This window comes from Protopterus annectens, chromosome 2.part0 (assembly GCF_019279795.1).
Source record: "Protopterus annectens isolate FY-2018-M chromosome 2.part0, PAN1.0, whole genome shotgun sequence".
NCBI lineage: Eukaryota > Metazoa > Chordata > Ceratodontiformes > Protopteridae > Protopterus > Protopterus annectens.
In genome coordinates this window covers 129,702,902-129,721,136 of record NC_056728.1, presented here as the reverse complement: position 1 = coordinate 129,721,136, position 18,235 = coordinate 129,702,902, and the positions used below count along the sequence as shown (strand labels likewise).

General features: G+C 40.1%; 1 protein-coding gene across 1 annotated transcript in view; it reads right to left on the bottom strand.

Annotated features, from left to right (window-relative positions):
- The window catches only part of PGAP1 (post-GPI attachment to proteins inositol deacylase 1), a 2,682,422-nt gene extending 2,664,443 nt beyond the window's left edge, over positions 1-17,979 (bottom strand). Inside the window, exon 1 of the mRNA XM_044060619.1 lies at positions 17,809-17,979. The gene's annotated coding sequence lies outside the window, so the exon portion shown is untranslated. The remainder of the gene's footprint in view (positions 1-17,808) is intronic.
- Positions 17,980-18,235: the final 256 nt, after the last annotated feature.

The following is an 18,235-nucleotide window of genomic DNA, read 5'->3' as shown; positions in this document are numbered from 1 at the left end:
AAACAGAAATAGCCAATTATCTAGTGGAGTAAGCCTTTCGAGGTCTTGGTGAGAAAAGGCCTCATTGACTGTAAACAAATTAAATGCAATCTTTCAGGCACATTGCTAAGTTAACTTTGGAAACTGGTTTTCCCAACATGTTGGAGGCAAAAGAGATGAAGAACTGAACTGTTTTTCTAAAGTCCTTTGTCCTATGGAGATAAAACAAAGCTGTCTATGTACATGCAAGAGATGAAGCATGTATTCATCTTTGTTAGAGAAGCTGGGGAAGAAAACAGGTAAGTTGATGGCCTAACTGATGTTTGCCTCCAAGGCTACTTTGGGCAGAAAGGAAGAATTACTTCATAATGTAACCCTATCGTTCTGAAAACCAAATGAGGAGATTTTGAGGAGAGTGCTTGGAGTTCAGAAACGCATCTTGCTGGGGTAATGGGCACCAGAAAGACCATTTTCCAAGAAAGAAACTTGAGATCAGACTCGGCCAATGGCTCAAAAGGGGTATAAATTAAACTCTGCAATAACAGCACAAGATCCCAGGGTTGAGTAGGGTCTTCAACTGAAAGCCTAAGTACCTTTAAGGAAAGCTTTGCATAGTTTGGATGATGCTAAAGGAAAAACATGGTCTCCAGTATAATATTTCGAGATGGCTATTAATTGAACTTTGATGGTGGAAAAACTAACTCCTTGAAAAACTGAAGCTTTGAAATCTAGGACACCAGGAATGGATGCAATAAAAAGGAGCCAATTCTCTCTGATGAGTCCAATAGGAAAATCTTTTACACTTACTCTTATAAATTTTTCTGGTTGAGGCTTTCCGAGATGATAGCAGCATCTGGCAGACCAAGGAGGAAAGCCTGGGCTGTCTAACCACTAGTGGAATTGGGGAAACCATGCAGTTAATCAGAGGCCTGCCATGTCCTGGTGCCCCATCTCCAATGGATGAGAGATCAGATTTGGACTGGGATCCAACATCCAAGGTGTACATAGAAGGTGAGACCAAAGGGGAGCCACACCCCACAAGGCCAAAATGGGGGCAAGGAGGATAACCTTGCTCTTCAACCGTAGTGTTTTCTGAAGAAATCTGGGTATTAGAGGAACTGGGCATAAAGGAGACTAGAGGACCAAACATGGACTACAGCATTTCTTGGTGACTTCTCCTGGGGGGGGGTCAGGGCAAAGAATCTATCACACTTGCTATTGTTGAGAGAGGCAAGCAAACAGGTCACAGCAAGGTTGATCCCATCGACAGAAAATCCACTCTGCCACAAGATGACCGAGAGGACCACTCATGAGGCATCAGAATGGACCTGCTGTGTTTGTCTACTAGCACGCTGGATTTCCCCGGAATGCATGTTGCCAAAAGAAAGCAGATTGCACACTGCCATTCTCACTGCTTCTTGACAAATGAGGTAGGATCGAGTTACCCCCTGCTTGTTGATGTACCAAACCACAGACATGTTGTCTATTTGGACAGCAATTGTTCCTGGAAGGAGTGAGTCCTGAAAAGACTGCAATGCTAGGATGGCCACCCTCATCTCCAAAATACTGATATGCAAATTGGTTCCTTTTGCAGACCACGTGCCCTGAACTGTCCATCCCAAGAAATGGAACCCCCACCCAAAATGCGAGGAATTTCTGACAAACTTTATTGGATTATACCCACCAAAGAAGGTAATGTTTGCAAATCTGAGTACGTTTTATCAGTAAGGATAGAGGATGTTGACGAATCAACCACTGAAAAACTGAAAAGCTGGAGTCCACTGAAGAACACGCATATAAAATCAAGCCATCAGAACCAATGTTATAGCCGCCACTGACCCTAAAGCCTGAATGATCAGTATTGTTGGGGGAGAGGAGTGTGAAAGATCGGTCTCACCTACAGTCCTATAGACTGTTTGATAGAAGAAATGCCAACTGACAGGTGGTGTCCAGGCAAGCGCCTATAAATAACAACACTAAAACAGATTGCAGATGGGACTTGGCATAATTGAATGTGATCCCTAAATACCAACCTAGTTGGAGAAAGTAGTTCCTGGCTTTTTAGGGAGATGCCTGGTTGGGACGATGTGGAGTCACCTAAGGTAAGGAAGCACTCTGAATCCAAGAAGTCTCAGGTGAGTTACTACCAATGTCATACACTTGGTGAACACACTGGGGACTGTGGTGAGACCAAAGGGCAGGGCACTGAACTGATAGTGACTGACCCCCAGTCAAAAGCCCAGGCATCTCTGGTCGCATCTATTTATTTTAATGTGATAGTATGAGTCCTGAAGATCGATGGAGCACATCCAATCATCCTTCCCAAAAAAAAAAAATGTAGAATGGACTGACTGAACTGTGACCATCCGAAACTTGAGTTCTTTACAAACTGAGATTGGTGAGGTCCAGAATGGGTCTCATGCCCCCTGTTTTCTTTGGCACTAAAAAGCACCCTGAGTAAATTCCAAATTCTCTCTGGTCTGATGGGAGCTCTAGGATGACCCTCTTCTCTAACAGATTCTGAATTTCTAAGACTCCTAACTTCTATTGAATGGGTGTAATGTCTGGGAGTCTCTTGTTTTTGTTCGTCGGGATTTGCAAACAGGAAATGAAATAAACTCTGGATATATTTTTTGCACTTAAGTGTCATTTGTGGCTGATTCCCAGGCTTCTGGTGCAGAGACAAGCTCCCCCTGACTGCCTCCAGAGAACAGCAGTTGGGCAACCCTTCAGGAGTGCTAGAAGGGTTTATCTGAGAAGGAATCTCTAAACCCTTGATTTTGTGGGCCTCCTCTGCAGTGAGGGCGCCATCTTCCATTGGCACACACATTCCATCCCCCCCCCCTGCCTCTTGGGGAAGTTTCCCCTTGTGATTCCTGGAAGGGACCTTGTGACTTTTGGAACCACATCTTTTTACCTCCATGCTGATTCATGGAAAATGATCTCTGTGGGGTAGAAAAACATTCTTATGGCAGACAGGGTCTTCCAGTCTTGCTCATTGCAGGACAGCATTTCTTTCACTACTGGGATAAACAAGGAAGATCCATCTAAGGGAGCACTGAAGAATGAAGATTTGAAGGGCTCCACAAAATTGCATAAGCGCATCCAGGCATGTCTCCTAATGGCTACGTCTGAAGCCTGATGTCCCATGAGCTACCTTCACCTGTGTGAGAGATCAAACTCATGGATGCATTACAGAATGAATGCAGGGTGGCCAGTTGTGAAAACAACTGTTTATGTTCCTCCACAGATGTGGACTCAGCAAGAAATTTGTAAAGTTCTTTAACACAGCCGCTTCTCTGCAATCTACTGAAGTACCCCAAATAATTCAGCAACAGGAAAGCAAAACTTGCTAAGATGTAAATGCACTTCTCAAATTTGTCCAATACCCTGGACTCTCTGTTAGGAGGATGGACAGAAGAGCTCTTTTCTGCCAACTCTTAGTGGCTGCCACCACAATGCCCTTACTCCAATAAAACTGGTCTTTAGGAGGAGCAAGAAACTTCTCAGGAGAATGAGGGATGGGCTCCACAGTAATCAAGTTCTTTACATGCCCAGTGAGACACCACATCTTTAAGGTCATCAGCCAGGGAGGTAATCCAAGACCGACTCCTGGGAAGGGGGATTGGAAGACCATTCACTTTTCTGACTATGGATTTCTAGAATATCTCCAAAAGAGTCATCTTCTGCTGGAGACTTTGGGGATCCCACCCCTTCATCAAAGTCACTGTCCTCAGTTAAAGATTCCTGAGAAGGAATCTATGTGCTGCCTTTTGCACAACCTTATCCAGGAGACCTTGTCAGCTGAATGATCTAGAGAGGTATCATAAGAAAGGGGAAGTTCCTGCAGAGGAACTGCCTGGAAGCTCCAAGGGGGCCAGCTATCCCTGTGGGGTAGAATGATGAGGCTCAGAATTCTAATCTAATGGTGGTAGAGGGATGGGATCACAAGAAATACGAGTAGCTTGTACTTTTGGATGAGAGAAAGAGCTCTCAATCACTTCAAAGGCAGAAGGACCAGGAGAAGACAGTTGAACTCACCAGAGCTGAAGCTCTAGGCATTGCCGAGTCTAGACTCTGCCCGGGCTCCACCGAGAAGAGGAATTGGATTTGAAATGTCCCGCACTGAACCGCCACAGGGAAGGGATGGCTCCAACAACCTCAAAGTTGAATCCATCCCACCAGATTTGGCTCTAAAGCTTCCGCTCAAATACTCATCATGTTCTAGGGGGACTGGCACTGAACAAGTCAGGGATCTAGAGTCGAAGACCTAGCTATCTTCGAATCAGAAGAATTGACTCTAGGGATTCACTAATACCAGGACTCCAAAATCACTGGATGGATTGGAGAAGGAGAAATAAGTGTTTAAGAAGCTGGCTGGAGGTTCACAGATCCAATGGGGGAGACAGCTGATAAAACCCCCATCTGAATCCAAACTCTGAGAACATTCAGCATCTTGTCCACATCTGCTCCATATCTGCACTGGAGAGGCTTCTAGGGGAACTGACAGAGGATGTTGTGGAAGGGGGATGTTACATTCTCTGGCATCTCCTGAAAAACAAAGTGATTTGAGCCTTCAAGAAATAGGCTCTAGAGAGAAACTAGGACTCCAGGTGATGGGAGGTTTGCAAGTCCCCAAACTCAGATCTGAAGGAATCCGATCTAATCTTTTTACAGTTTTAGCTAGCAGCTCAGAGGCTGGAGCAGGTTTCACAGAATGAGTGGGAGACCATTTTCTGTGCTCCCTAGACGCCAAAGATTTTTGTTTCTGGGCATAGGGTTTGAGCCCCTGAAACAGATGTAGCAGAGGAAAAAGCAGAGGGTGGAAGCAACCCTTTCAAGACCAGCTTATTGCAGCAATCACTTAAGATCAGAGAGTTAAACCCAGCACAAATCTGACAGTGTTTCAAGGCAAGCCACTCCTAAACAGTACATGCACTCCCTGTGGGCATCAGAATTGGCTATCTCATGCCTCCAGAAAGTGCACATTTTAAAGCCTGTAAGATTTTCAGCCATGGTAGAGGAGATAAAACAGGAAGTCAAAACAGATTTTTTTTTTTAATTATAGAAAATATAAAAAAAAAGAAAACAATATCGGCATTGGTATGTAAGCAATCCCTCTGAGCAGGTAGGAAAAAAGACAAAGAGAAACAGAAAATAATAATGGTAACAAGTAGTCTAGAACAATGGGTAAGGAGAAACAACAGCAATTAACACTAGAAACTGGAAAAAACTAGAAAGGGAGGAAGGGTGAGAGCACAAAAACAGAAAATTAAGAATTTCTAGTTTTACTCACAAATAAGCTACAGAAACACCCTACAAGTTAGATGCAGTGCAATCCATGTCTGAAGAGAAGCAGCAAACGAGATACGAGGCATTATGTTTAGGAGGAGGAGCTCGAGAGTCAGAATCAAAAGCTTAAGTAAATGCAGCTGAAACGGATCTGAGGCCCATCAGTTGAAGAATGGAAGAAAATGACATCAGCTCTGTATTTTGTCAGAGAAAAAAATCTTAACAGTACACTGAAATAGTAATCACTGAAATAGCTTAATTCACTGTAAAATCACGATCAGATGTTAAAAACACACAGGAGAGTCATAAATATAGTAAATGAATACATGCTAAAAAAGTCTAAGTTCTGCAATATTTTCCTGTCAAAAGATGAAAATAAAGCACAGCAACAGTAAAAAGACAGGTGTAATTAATTTGCAGTTCTGACTGCACAAGACTGTATCCAACAGAAAACACACATACTCTGCACTTCTGAGAGAATAAGCATTTATTAAAGACAGAAGTCAAATAGACACTGCTACAAGCATAAATCCCCATAGAACAGTACAGTTGTTTAAGTAAACTTTTAACAGTACATGTTCAAATGATCAATGCTGCAGTAGCCTTAGCAAAATGGGGATAGATCCTTAGGATATAAACCATATTGCTAGGGCTACTGCAGCACTGATCGATACAATTAACATTTACTGTAAACACCAACAGGAATAAAATATTAAAGTAAATATTTGTTTTAAGCAAAAATGAAAATAAAATAAATCCAATTATAAAATGAGAGGAAGGGGTCCCCAAATAGGGCAGCAAGTTTGAAAAAAAAAATCAGCACTGGACACTATGAAGGATCAGAGGGCTTTTTTCTTTGGATGGTAGAAAGACTGAATACCCGCTTCCTGCGACAACTGAAGGCTTCCTCTCAGGATATGTTCAGCCAAACAACTGTCACAGAAGAGACTGAAAGGAGTCTGAGCTTTTGAAAGTTAACCAGTATTGAGTTACCTTGGCAGGTAACACAAAATGCCACTGAGGCAATGGGGATGATGATCATCAATGACATCTTTAGACCCAAATGCCATACCCTTACTTAAGTTATGCAAAACAGAAATGATTTCCTTACTGCCACATATACATGATGGTAAAAGGCTAGGTTACGGTCTAGATCCATTCCCAATCTCTTACCACTGAAGGCTATTCTTAGGGGTGTTTTATCAATGTGATAGTGTCCTTTGGGAAGACTGTTTCTCCTGGAAACACTATCATGCATTTCTTAGCACTGAGTTTTAGACTGTGGCTCTGGCACCAGTTATAGGTCTATAGCAGGCCTTCCTGGAGAATTATTTGGGTCTTTCAGGGTTGTATAACTGTGCCTAGTTTGCAATCACATTCAAACTTTATTAGCCAGAGATTCTTGATGCTGGCCTTGACTTCAGAGAAGTAGATGCAAAAAAGCAGCAGCCCCAGCACTGAGGCTAGATCAATTTTGTAGAGGCAGACTACGCTATCCTAACTTCTTGGCTACTACCTTTGAGTCAGCTGGCTAGCCAGCAGCGCAAGAACGTGCACCTAATTCTGTGCGTCTGTTTACAAATTCTGTCAAATTCTTTGGTCAGATCAAGGTAAGCAGTATGCACTATTTTGCCTTTGTCCATTGCTTGGGTGATCTTTTTGAAGTCATCCACCATGTCAAGTAGGCAAGACCTGCCCTTGATGAAACAAAACTGGGCTGGATCCAGGGTCTGAAGGTTTCCAACTTCACAGTTTATCATTTCAATGATATCTCTTTCCATGGCTTTGCAGTTGGGACTAGTCAGACTTACGGGTTTGCAGTTATCCAGGTCCACAGACGGACTGCCCTTGTGCAGAAGGATGACAGTTTTAGTCAACCATTGCCTGACATGAAGCCTGTCTGGAGGGTTAAACAGTGGATCTAGTGGTCCTGATAAGGTTGTGTTCCATTATATTAGAGTACATTGGGGGAACTGACAGTTGGGGGAGTTATGAATGAGAGTATTTTCCTGAGGACTGTCTAGGGGGTAAAAACTGAAAACAAACTTGTCGGCCAGTAGATTTACTGCATCTTCCAGCTCAATGTAGGTGGCTCCATTTACAATTAGTTTGGCACATTGTTGTGTATTGCCTTTGAGGTTGTGGGCGTAGCTGAAGAATGCCTTATGATTATCCCTGGCCTGGGAGACTATTTGTACCTCAAATTTGGTACTTAGTAGACTTCATCAGCACCCCCCGAGTTACTCATTTAGATTGATGGATTTTTTAACTTGCTGGGCATTGCACTTCCTAAGTTTTGACATGATCATCCTTCTTTTGTTACAGGCTGTTGATGATGGGATTCCACCAGGGTAACCAATTTTATTTATTTATTTATTTATTTATATATTTTTTTTTTTTTAAGTTTGCCCTGAGCTTATTCCAGGTAGGTAAAGCTGCATCTGTGCAGCCATTAATCAACTCTACAGGATTTTCAAGAACAATTCGGCATCAGTAGTTTGAGGCAGCTGCCAATTTTGCTAGGGTGTTAATTAACAGTAGGAACTTTGCCTTAGAATAATTCCTAAAAAATTCCAAGGTTAGTGGAGCTCTCAGGTTTATTTTTATTTCAAAGAAAATAGCGTTATGCTCTGACTTAAGGACATTACACAGGGGAGGGGGGTGGGGGCAAGTTCTCCCATGTTTGTAAGAATGAGGTCAAGGATGTTAGCACTCTTAAGTGAGCATACAGACTAACTGGGTCACGGTGTTTCTGGTCATAAAGTCCAAGATCTCTGGGCCTGCATATCTGGAGAACTGTAAGAGTCCCAGTTTCTAGTGGGGTCGTTAAAATTGCTCATGAATATGCTATTGGGTTAAATAAGAAATGTCTCCAGTATGTTTAAGTATGTTCAAAAAATGCTAAAACTGCTGGATAACTGACACTTTATTCCAAAGTACAAAAACCTCCAGTAAGTGCTTTCATCTCCCAAAACAATCACAAGAGACTTTTTCAGACTGAGGTAACCAAAACAAACACATTTTAAATACCACATTCTGATCACATGATGTATCACATGATTCACATACAAAAATATAAAATCTCACATTATAACACACGCATATTTAAAAATATCATAAAATAACAAATACACCTATGCTACCCTTAATGTTTTAACGCTTTCCTTTTTAGATACATAATGAATTCTTCTGTTGTTTAATCCAGGGGGAAAACGCACATTTAGTCTAACCTGCCAGCAATATTCAAGCCAGCCTAACTCTTCTTCTGTTAATTATATTAGTAGTATTAATCAGGGAATCCAATACTAAAAATGTATAATTTACTTTACACTTACTAACTTTATAATGTTTGCTCACAGCATTTTTATTATCTCCTATTTGAATATCATATTTATGTTCGCATATTCTCCTATTCAACTGCCTAGTAGTTCTTCCAACATAAAAACTTTTACATTCCATACGGATAAGGTAAATCACATTTTTAGACTTGCAATTAAATGTCCCAGATATTCTCACTTTACTATTTACTACTTCTACCTTGCTAACCCCAGTATACAACAGATTACACATGTTACAATTATAACATTTCATCATACCACTTCTCTGTTCTGTTAGATAATTTTTAATCAGTTTTCCTTGAAAGTAATTTTTAAGACTTTTAGCTTTCTTTTGTACAAATTTTGGACTAGTTCCTATTTTACTATTTAATTCACTATTAGCTTTAAATAATCCCCAATTCTTCATAACATGTTTTATAGCCTGTGAATCTACACTATTCTGTATCGCCATCGCTCTTTTATATTCATATTGTTTTTTATTACTTTCAATAACATCTGTTCTTGAAGTAATTTATTCAAGTCTACAGAAGGATAACTTCTTTTTTCTGTTTTATTACAAAAGGACTTGGCGTTCTCAAAAAAAAATCCTCATATTTCTTAGACTCTTCTTTTTTAACCGTCCTTTCACCACATTTAACTTAGTCTTTTAGGGTGCATACTAGAATAATGCAGATAACTATTATTCTGAACTTCTTTTTTATATACTTTAGCTACTAATTTTTTATTTTCTTTAAAAATGGTCAAGTCCAAATAATTAATTTCACTATAATTATATTCATAAGTAAATTTCAAATAGGTACACACATTAATATAATGAACAAATTCTTCCAGCTCAACAAGTGTTACTTTCTGCACAAGGAACACATAGTCAATAAAATGTATCATTTTAATAACACAGTTGTTAAATTTACTCTCCATTATATTAGCTGGCTCCCACCCGTGCATAAAAACATTAGCATAGCTAGGAGCTAAAGCAGCACCCATTGCTACACCATCTTGCACGTATGTGTCTCCATAAAAAGATAAAAAATTATAGCTTAATATTGCTGGCAAGTTAGACTAAATGTGTGTTTCCCCCCCTGGATTAAATAACAGAGAACAATTCATTAAGTATCCAAAAAGGAAAGGGTTAAAACATTAAGAGTAGCATAGGTGTATTTAAGTTATTTTATGATATTTTTAAATATGCATGTGATATAATGTGACATTTTATATTTTTGCATGTGAATCGTGATAGATCATGTGATCAGAATGTTGTATTTAAAGTGTGTTTGGGTTTGGTTACCTCAGTCTGAAGAAGTCTCTTGTTGCAATTGTTTTGGGAGACGAAAGCGCTTACTGGAGGCTTTTGTACTTTGGAATTAAGTGTCGGTTATCCAGCAGTTTCAGCATTTTTTTTTTTTGAGTATCCTGTTTGCCATTTCTGCTACTTTGAAGAGAATGTTTAAGTATGTGCTATGGATTTCCTGGGTCACAAAAGAGGACATATAGCTTTGCAAGAAATGGTATGGGACTTAACCTATGGTGATTTGGATGTGGAGATGCTCAAGCATGTTATACTGTTTGACCAACACTAAAGTGTGTTTGTTTTTTATGTAACTTGAGACACCTCCACCTTTTGTCCCTACATGTACAGTAGTTGACCTAAATGTGTGGAAGGCATTTTCGCCTTGAACTGCCAGGGTGCTCCCCACAGCTTTAAACTATGTCTCAGCAACTGCACAAATTCCTACATTCTCCAGACTGAGGAGAGCTTGCAATAAGTGGAATTTTGTGTTTAGACTTCTAGCATCAAGAAGAATCACCTTTAGAGTTTGGTTTTGCTATGCTGGAAAATTTATCAGATTGACAATGCCTAAAAAAGGAGACTACAGGAGCGAAAAATGTTTCAGCCATTATTCAAAAGTCTAGATGAAAGAGATGCTGACTATACCCAGCAAAGCAGCAAGGAGTCAACCATATCCTCCCAGGCTAAAAAATATTCTGCCCATATTAAATGACACAGACTAGGCCAATTATTAAAATCAATTACCTTCTGTTCATACTGTGGCACCATCCATGGAGAAAGTAGAATGCTGCTGAGTGCTAAGTTCATACTGTCCTGGGACACGGTCTGAGAATTCCAACATGTCCCTCTTCATGTAGTCCAGCAAGATAAATCTCAGGTTATTTATACCCACCTGGACTATGACACAGTCATACTTGTGCTTGTGGTTCAATGACCCAACACTGCAGATTTTTCATCTCCTAGAGATTACAGTGAAAGATTAGAAGTCCCAAATGACATCTCAAACGATCCAGCTTTACAGTTGTTTCTGTATAATATAGTGGACAATATCTTTCTCCCCAGAAGATAATCTCCTTTACAGAATGTATTCTGACATCCTTAATCACCATCAGACCATAACAGTTCTAAGACATGCCTCAATTCTGGTCATCCACCTGGAATGGATAGTAAAATTGTGTAAGCTGAAATTAACAGTAAATGTCTGAATGAACACTGCTGCAGTAGCCCTTAGCTATATGGTTTATATCCTGTCAACGATATAATGTACATCAGGGCACCTTACACATGCCCACACTGTCAAGCTGGACTGAGTAAAAGACAAGTTTGGGCAAAAATCCCTTCAGAGCTATCCCACCAGCAGGAAGAGGGAGGCTGATTGGTCAAAGGACTACCCTACAAACACCAAAACATGAATGTCCACACCCTGGCATAAAAAAACACCCCAAAAAACATGGTGGCTAGAGGGAGCAGATACTGCAGCAGTGATCATTCGAACATTAAAGTTATGGCAAACCCAACTTCACAACTGTATTACGTTCATCATACTGATCACTGCTGCAGCAGCATTGGCTATATAGGTAGATTACCAAAGCCATCTACATTTGGGAGATGGAAGGAGAAGGGCATTAGCAAAGCTTGATCTGGGGGGTCTATATCATAAGATCGACGTTTCAAAACTTCGAATCTGATATGGTTGACACCATATGATCGAAGTTTTGAAACCACAAATCTTTTAACAGAGATTCCTGTACAGTGCAGAAAGGGAAGACATCCCTTTTCTGCACTGTAGTGCAATCTCGGAGTTGTGTGGGGGTGCAGGGGGATTTGCATCACTGTTTAGAGCATTTAAACGGTGTGCTTGTGTGGGTTGTTGTGTTTGTAATACATTTTCTAAGTTTCAAAACTTTGATCATATGGTGTTGACCATATCAGATTCCAAGTTTTGAAACTTTGATCATGTAATATAGACCCGATCTGGACCTACAGAAGGAATCAAGCTTATATAGTGTTTTGTTAAAGTATGTACAGAGAACCAAATAGCAGCTTCTAGAATATTTCTTGAATCCAGCCCTCTCCAAAAAGCAATTGATTAAACCAGGGCCCTAGTAGACAGGGTCTTGACCCTGCCTGCACTAGACTTGTTATGGTGAGCAGTGAATATAACAAAAGGTAATAGCCCTAGACAACGATTTGAAAAAAGTCTCTGTTGACACGGTTGTTTCATCCTACATTTACAAGAAACAAATGACAAAAAGATATGAGAGATATAGTTATGTCAAGATAGGGCGGCCGCAATGGTGCAGCGTTTAGCGTTGCCGCCTCACAGCAGGAAGTTCTCCGGTTCGATCCTCGGCTGGGGTGCCTTCTGTGTGGAGTCTGCATGTCCTCCCTGTGGTCGTTGGGGTTTCTTCCGGGTGCTCCGGTTTCCTCCCACATCCCAAAGACATGCTGTAGGTGGATTGGCCTCACTAAATTGGCCAAAGGCATGAGTGTGTGCATGTGTGTGCCTTCTGTGGAAGGTTGGGCACCGGGCTGGCAACTCTACAATGTAAAACTCCACTGCCAATTATGAGCGGACAGGTAATCCGCTGTGGCGACCCCTAACCGGGAAAAGCCGATAGAAGAAGAAGAAGAAGTTATGTCAAGATAGTACCCCAGTTATCTGTGGACATCCAAGATTTGGAATATCCTTTAACCTTTATTTTTAGATTCAGTAAAGAAAACTTGGATATGGATAGTTTGGCTTAAAGCACACCTGGATAGCACTTTAGGCATAAACTTTATGTTGTTTTTTTTTTCTTTCTCACTGTTAATATCTGCCAGATTTTAAGTCTTCAGTTTGCAATGCTACCTGTATATAAGACTAAGTATCGTAATTGCACTCACTGTATACAATGTCATTACCTGCTACTACTATAAAAACTGTCATCTAGAAGCATTGTCATGCAAGATTATTGGTCTTGTCTCCCACTTGACCAATTTATTCTGTTCTAGTCTTTTTACCGTTATGAATGTCTGTTACTATTTTTTTCTTTAAAGTATTATATAATTTTTCTTAATACCAACAAAATAGTTTACTAACAATGAAGCTTTTCTCCCCAGGCCTCCGCTGAAAAAGGGTTTTATGCCCAGTCAGACGCTCCCTGTAAACAAATGTAAAATAAATAAAAATAAAAAAAATAAACAGTTCTCAAAGAAACCCTGACCCTATAGAAAATGAGAAAGGGTTGACTCACCATAAGAACTTTTAACTCAGACACCCTTCTTGAAGAGGTCTCAAACTGTTTTCTACGTTAAGAACTTCAAGTCAGGCAGCTGGTTCAAAAGGAGCAAGTGTTAGCTTCTCCAACACAAAATTAAGATCCCAACACCAGATCACCAGTTTACTTGATGGCCTCTTATGCAAATCCCCTTTTTAGGGCACTTTGATACAAGACTACCTTGAAAGAGGAGGCTATATGGGCAGACATGCTGAAATGACTGATAAATTAACCTTGATAGAGAAAACATAAAAGCCATAGGATAGTAACTTATACAAATACTGCAAAACCAGAGAACAGCTAGCCCCAAATGAGTGCTGGTTATGTTGCTGGATTAGAAAACCTTTTCTATTTGCTAATATATGATTTTCTACTAGTAGGTTTTCTTGGCTCTATCAGTACCTGCTGCATGTCCTCAGTAAACAGATGCCAAAAAGGAATAAAGACTTAATCATCCAGGCAGTCAACTGAAAATGATTGATGTAGGACTGCAAACACCCATGTTCTTGTGTGAGTAAATCCAGTTTGTGAGGAAGCTTGTGGCAACTGCCCCTTGCTATTTCCAAAGGAAGGGAGAACCACAGTTGCCTAGGTCAGAAGGGAGACACCACAATGATCTTGGGGAATTCCTTCTGAATCTTCAGAAGTACCCTGGATATTCATGACAAAGCTGGAAAACATACAGGAATATTCCTGTCAAAAAAAAAGAAAAAAAAAAAGAAAATACAACTGTCTTCCAGGCCTAGCGCTGGAACACAATCTTGCCAGCTGATTAATCAAACAGGAGGAAAAAGGTCCACTTGAGGAACTCTCCAAAGATGGATCTAATGTTGGAAGACCCCAGATCTAGTTTCCATCCATGGGTTCTGCTCTAGTCCTTCTCAGGTTGTCGGCCGCAAAATTTTGCTCTGATAGAATGCATGATGCCTGTAGAGTGAGACTGTGCTGTGAAGCTATATCCCAAGGTAACGGCTAGTCTGCAAAGTGGATAATACCTGGTTACCCCTTGTTTGTTGGCTTGGCACAAGATTGTGGTATTGTCTGAATGAAGAGGGCTCAGAGGCCAAAGATGGTTCAGAATTGAGTGCTTTTATCAGGGCAAGCATTTCCTAGATATTTATGTGTTTGCATCTGTCCTTAGTGTTCCACACCTCTGAATTTTCATCCCTCCTGAAACTGCTCTCTATGTAAAGTCCAAAGAGACTACTTTAGAGCAGGGAGGAAGAATGGAAGACATGGATGTAAGGATATCTGTAGTCTCCACCCAAAGATTTCTCTTCTGACAAACCCTTGCACTGGGATTTAAAAAGATAAACAATGTTGATGCTGGAACCATAAGGATTTCAGACACCATTGTATCTATCTCGTGGAGTCTTGCCAGGGTACCATGAGAATCACCAATGCCATGAGATCAAAAATCCTGAGGTATTCCCCCGCAGTGACTGAAGTCTGAGTGGAAAACCTTAGAAACCCATCTAAATAAGGATCTATTTTTTTCTTGTGGAAAAAAAGGCTCTTTGAACTGAGATGTCTAGTTGACACCCCAGGAAAACAATCCTGTAAGGAGAAGTCAAATACTTTTGAATGTTCTCCTGGAATCCCAGCTTGTGTAAGAAATCTCTCACCCAAGTGAAAGATTCCGGACACTTTGCAAAGATAAACAGGTCATCTAAATAAGAAAAATATGGATACCCTGTAGCCTGCAGTGCGCAACAGTTGGAGCCAGACATTTTGTGAACACTTTTGGTGAAGTGGATAGACCAAAGGTTAAGGCAGATAACTAATAATAAACACAAAACCTTAAGAAATGCCTGAAGTCTGAATGAATAGGGCTACAATTAGCATCTTCTACATCGTGTTACCAGGAAACTCAAATAAAAGGGAGGCAACATGTTATGAAGTGATAGTTTACATTTGGGTACTATCACAAACAGGTTTAAAAAAGAAACATCCAGAACTAGTTTCCAAGCATTTTCTTTCTTTCTTGGGCACTAAAAACACCCTTGAATAAAAACTTTTCTCAAAATAGAAAGCAGGAAAAGGTTCCATCATTTCCTGGGATAGCATGTGCTGAACTATAGGAGGAAATTAGAGTCTGGTCTGGTGAATGAGAACTCTCCCAGAAAAGGAAGGATTTCCTCCTACTGTAACCTTTATGAATGATCTTCAGAACCCATTATTCTGAAACTATCTGCTGCAAAATGGAAAAAATGGAGATTCAGATTTTCTGGAAGGGAAAAGGGTCTGCTGGCAGGGTATAATAAGGTCCTTTAAACAGTCATTCTAACTAGCTGGACTGTCCTTGGTTTTAGGGGGTTTCTGAATTCTTTTTGTACACCCCCCCCCCGCCTGTTTTTTCTTTTCTTTTTTTTTCTGCCAAAATTGGATGAGAGGTTAAAGAATCTAGTAGAAAATCTGGAAAAACAGGGCTAAAAATGTCAGATTCCCTGTATCAACTTACCCCATTCATCACACTTTTTGATGACCTCTGCAGCAGAGGAACCAAAAAACTAAATCTCTATCCAAAGGAGAATTTAAATTCTAATTTTTCACATAATCTGGGAGGTTCTGAGAATGCAGCAAGGCAAACTCCCTCAAAACAATACCACTGCCGTAACAGCCCTTGAAGAAGTATCAACTCTGTCATGCACACAATGTAAACGAGTAGCACAATGGAAGAAACTAAATTTACAGCAGTTTCCCTCGCAAGAAGAAACTGCAGACAAAACATTCCTCTTACTTTCACAATTAATCAGAAAAAAATTAACATACAAGTCTGACCATTCAATATTCTGAAAAATCAGAGTTGCTGAAGCTTACACTTTTTCCCATACTTAATCACTAATCTTCCCTTCCTTGCCAGGAAAAGCAAGATTTGACTTAACCAAGTGTTTAGCAGCAGCAGCAGGATTAATTAAAGCTATAGCTGCTTGGACAGGTTTGGAAGAGTGTTTAACAACTTAAAAGACTGAGGAAATTAATCCAGTCTAACTGCCTTTTTAAGGGCAGCAGGCTGACTATCCGGAAAACTGCAGGCAGTGGCGCACACATCCCCCAAAGCTGACAGAACTGGGAAAGGGTGAAGGTTCTGGAAACTCCTCCTGTAACAGCTCATAGTATTTCCTGTGGGACTGAAAAACCTTAATGTTTTCTCATTGAAAACACTGGCATATTCTGGAAACAGTCTCAAAGAAAGAGAAATCACCACAGCAAGAGTCAGAAACTGCAGTCTCCTTAGAGTCTGAAACAGAAGCCGGAGAAGAAATCCATGTATCTGTCCCTTCATCTTCCTGTTCATGTTCAAAATCTTGAATCTCTTTAGGAAAAGAGGTATCCCTCTTTCATTTACCAGAAAGCACTCACAAGCCTGAATTAAACACTAAGCCAGACTCAAAAACTAGTCCTGTTTAAGGAAATTTGAGGAGTAGCCATACGTTTGTTTCTTTTTGACAGGAAAAAAATGGGGCCATTAGTGTTATTAACAGCAGCTTCCCAACGGATGGGCACATTCCAATAAAACAGGGAAGCTGTCCCTGTTCCCTCTTATAGGACTGACAACAGTGGCTGCTCCTCGCCCATTCAGGGGACTCCAACAGCTGCGGAGGACGTGGCTAACCCTCACTCCATAGTAGCAATAGGTGAAGGATCCAGGATAAAAGATGGGTGTTCTGAGGAACAAGCTATGACCACAGCGGTCAAATTGCTAGCCTGCTGTAGTAGCAAAGGCTGTCTGTTTAACTTTTTCTTTTTGTGCCTGGATAAAAGTCTGAATGTAGGACTGGTAGTTTGTTCCATGGTCAAGCCAAAAATAGTGCCTCTTATCTAGAGAAAACAAGCAGCAAAAGCCGGTAGAAATTTAAAGTCTTTAAATGTCACTCTCACCCCCACCCCAACAAAAATACATTAAAAAACATTTAAAAATACTTTGCCAGCTGCAAAAAGTGAAATAAACTGTTTCTTCACAAGAAAAAAATAATTTTATTTACTTTAATCAATTTTTAGTGAAAGGAAAAAAGATCACTCTAAATGGACAGTTAAAAGTCACGATAGTCCATTAAAACACATACTCTTAGCTAGCTGAATAAGTATGTTTGCATTAAAGTTACTTTTCCTCAACTGTAAAACATTTCCCAATAAATAAAACTTACCAATACATTCTCACAAGAAGTACATTTTTACCATAAAACAAGGCCCCAACAATTACATTTAAGCCCGGTTTCAAAAATACAAATCCCTGACAGAAAACTTCACACTTCAAATTTTGAAAAAAAATATATAAAATGTTTCTTTAAGGGGAAATAATGCTTTTATTTTGCAAATACAATAAATTTATTATTTTCCTAAAAAGGCAAAATATTTTGTATGGAAAGAATCCTGTAAGGAAGTTCTCAACCAGCTTGAAGGTGACTGCTGTTCCTGTGAGGCCTTAAAGAGTGGTTTCCTCTCAAGGTGATAAGTATTGAAATGTCTACACTCTTGACTGCTGACTTCCCTCCAAGGGGATACGACAATTAATCAGTACATATTTACAGTTCAAGAATAGGGAATATCTACTCTCTGAAAATGGAAAGCAGGGGGACATTAAATGACAAAAATCTGTAAATAGGAGTGACATCTTTCCCCATCTGGTTCAAATTTAAAAATGTCTTACCTTGTAGAGCTTCAGAATTACTTTAATGCATTCATGCACAAACTTGGTCTGTTTCTGGAGACTGCCACCATAGAAGGCAACCAACTCTTCATTAAAGTCAATGCTGAAGAAATTGAAGTGGAATTTGAAATCAATGTTCTCAGACTTCCTCAGTGCCACGGAACCAAGGGAACGAACTAGAAGAGGAAGAAAAGTCTATATTTTATTTACATTTTGCTGATCAAGTTTCCCTAAATGGGTACTGTGCAGCAGTGAGACACACCACAAACATGTACTAGAGATACATACAATATAAAACAAACAGCTAAACAAAGAAAAAACGATGTCACTCACAGTAAGCAATGTAACAGCATAAAATTGTATGAATATTGATGTAAACAGGAATATGCTTAGGCTCACAAAACTGTCTGTAAGCAGTAATGCACAC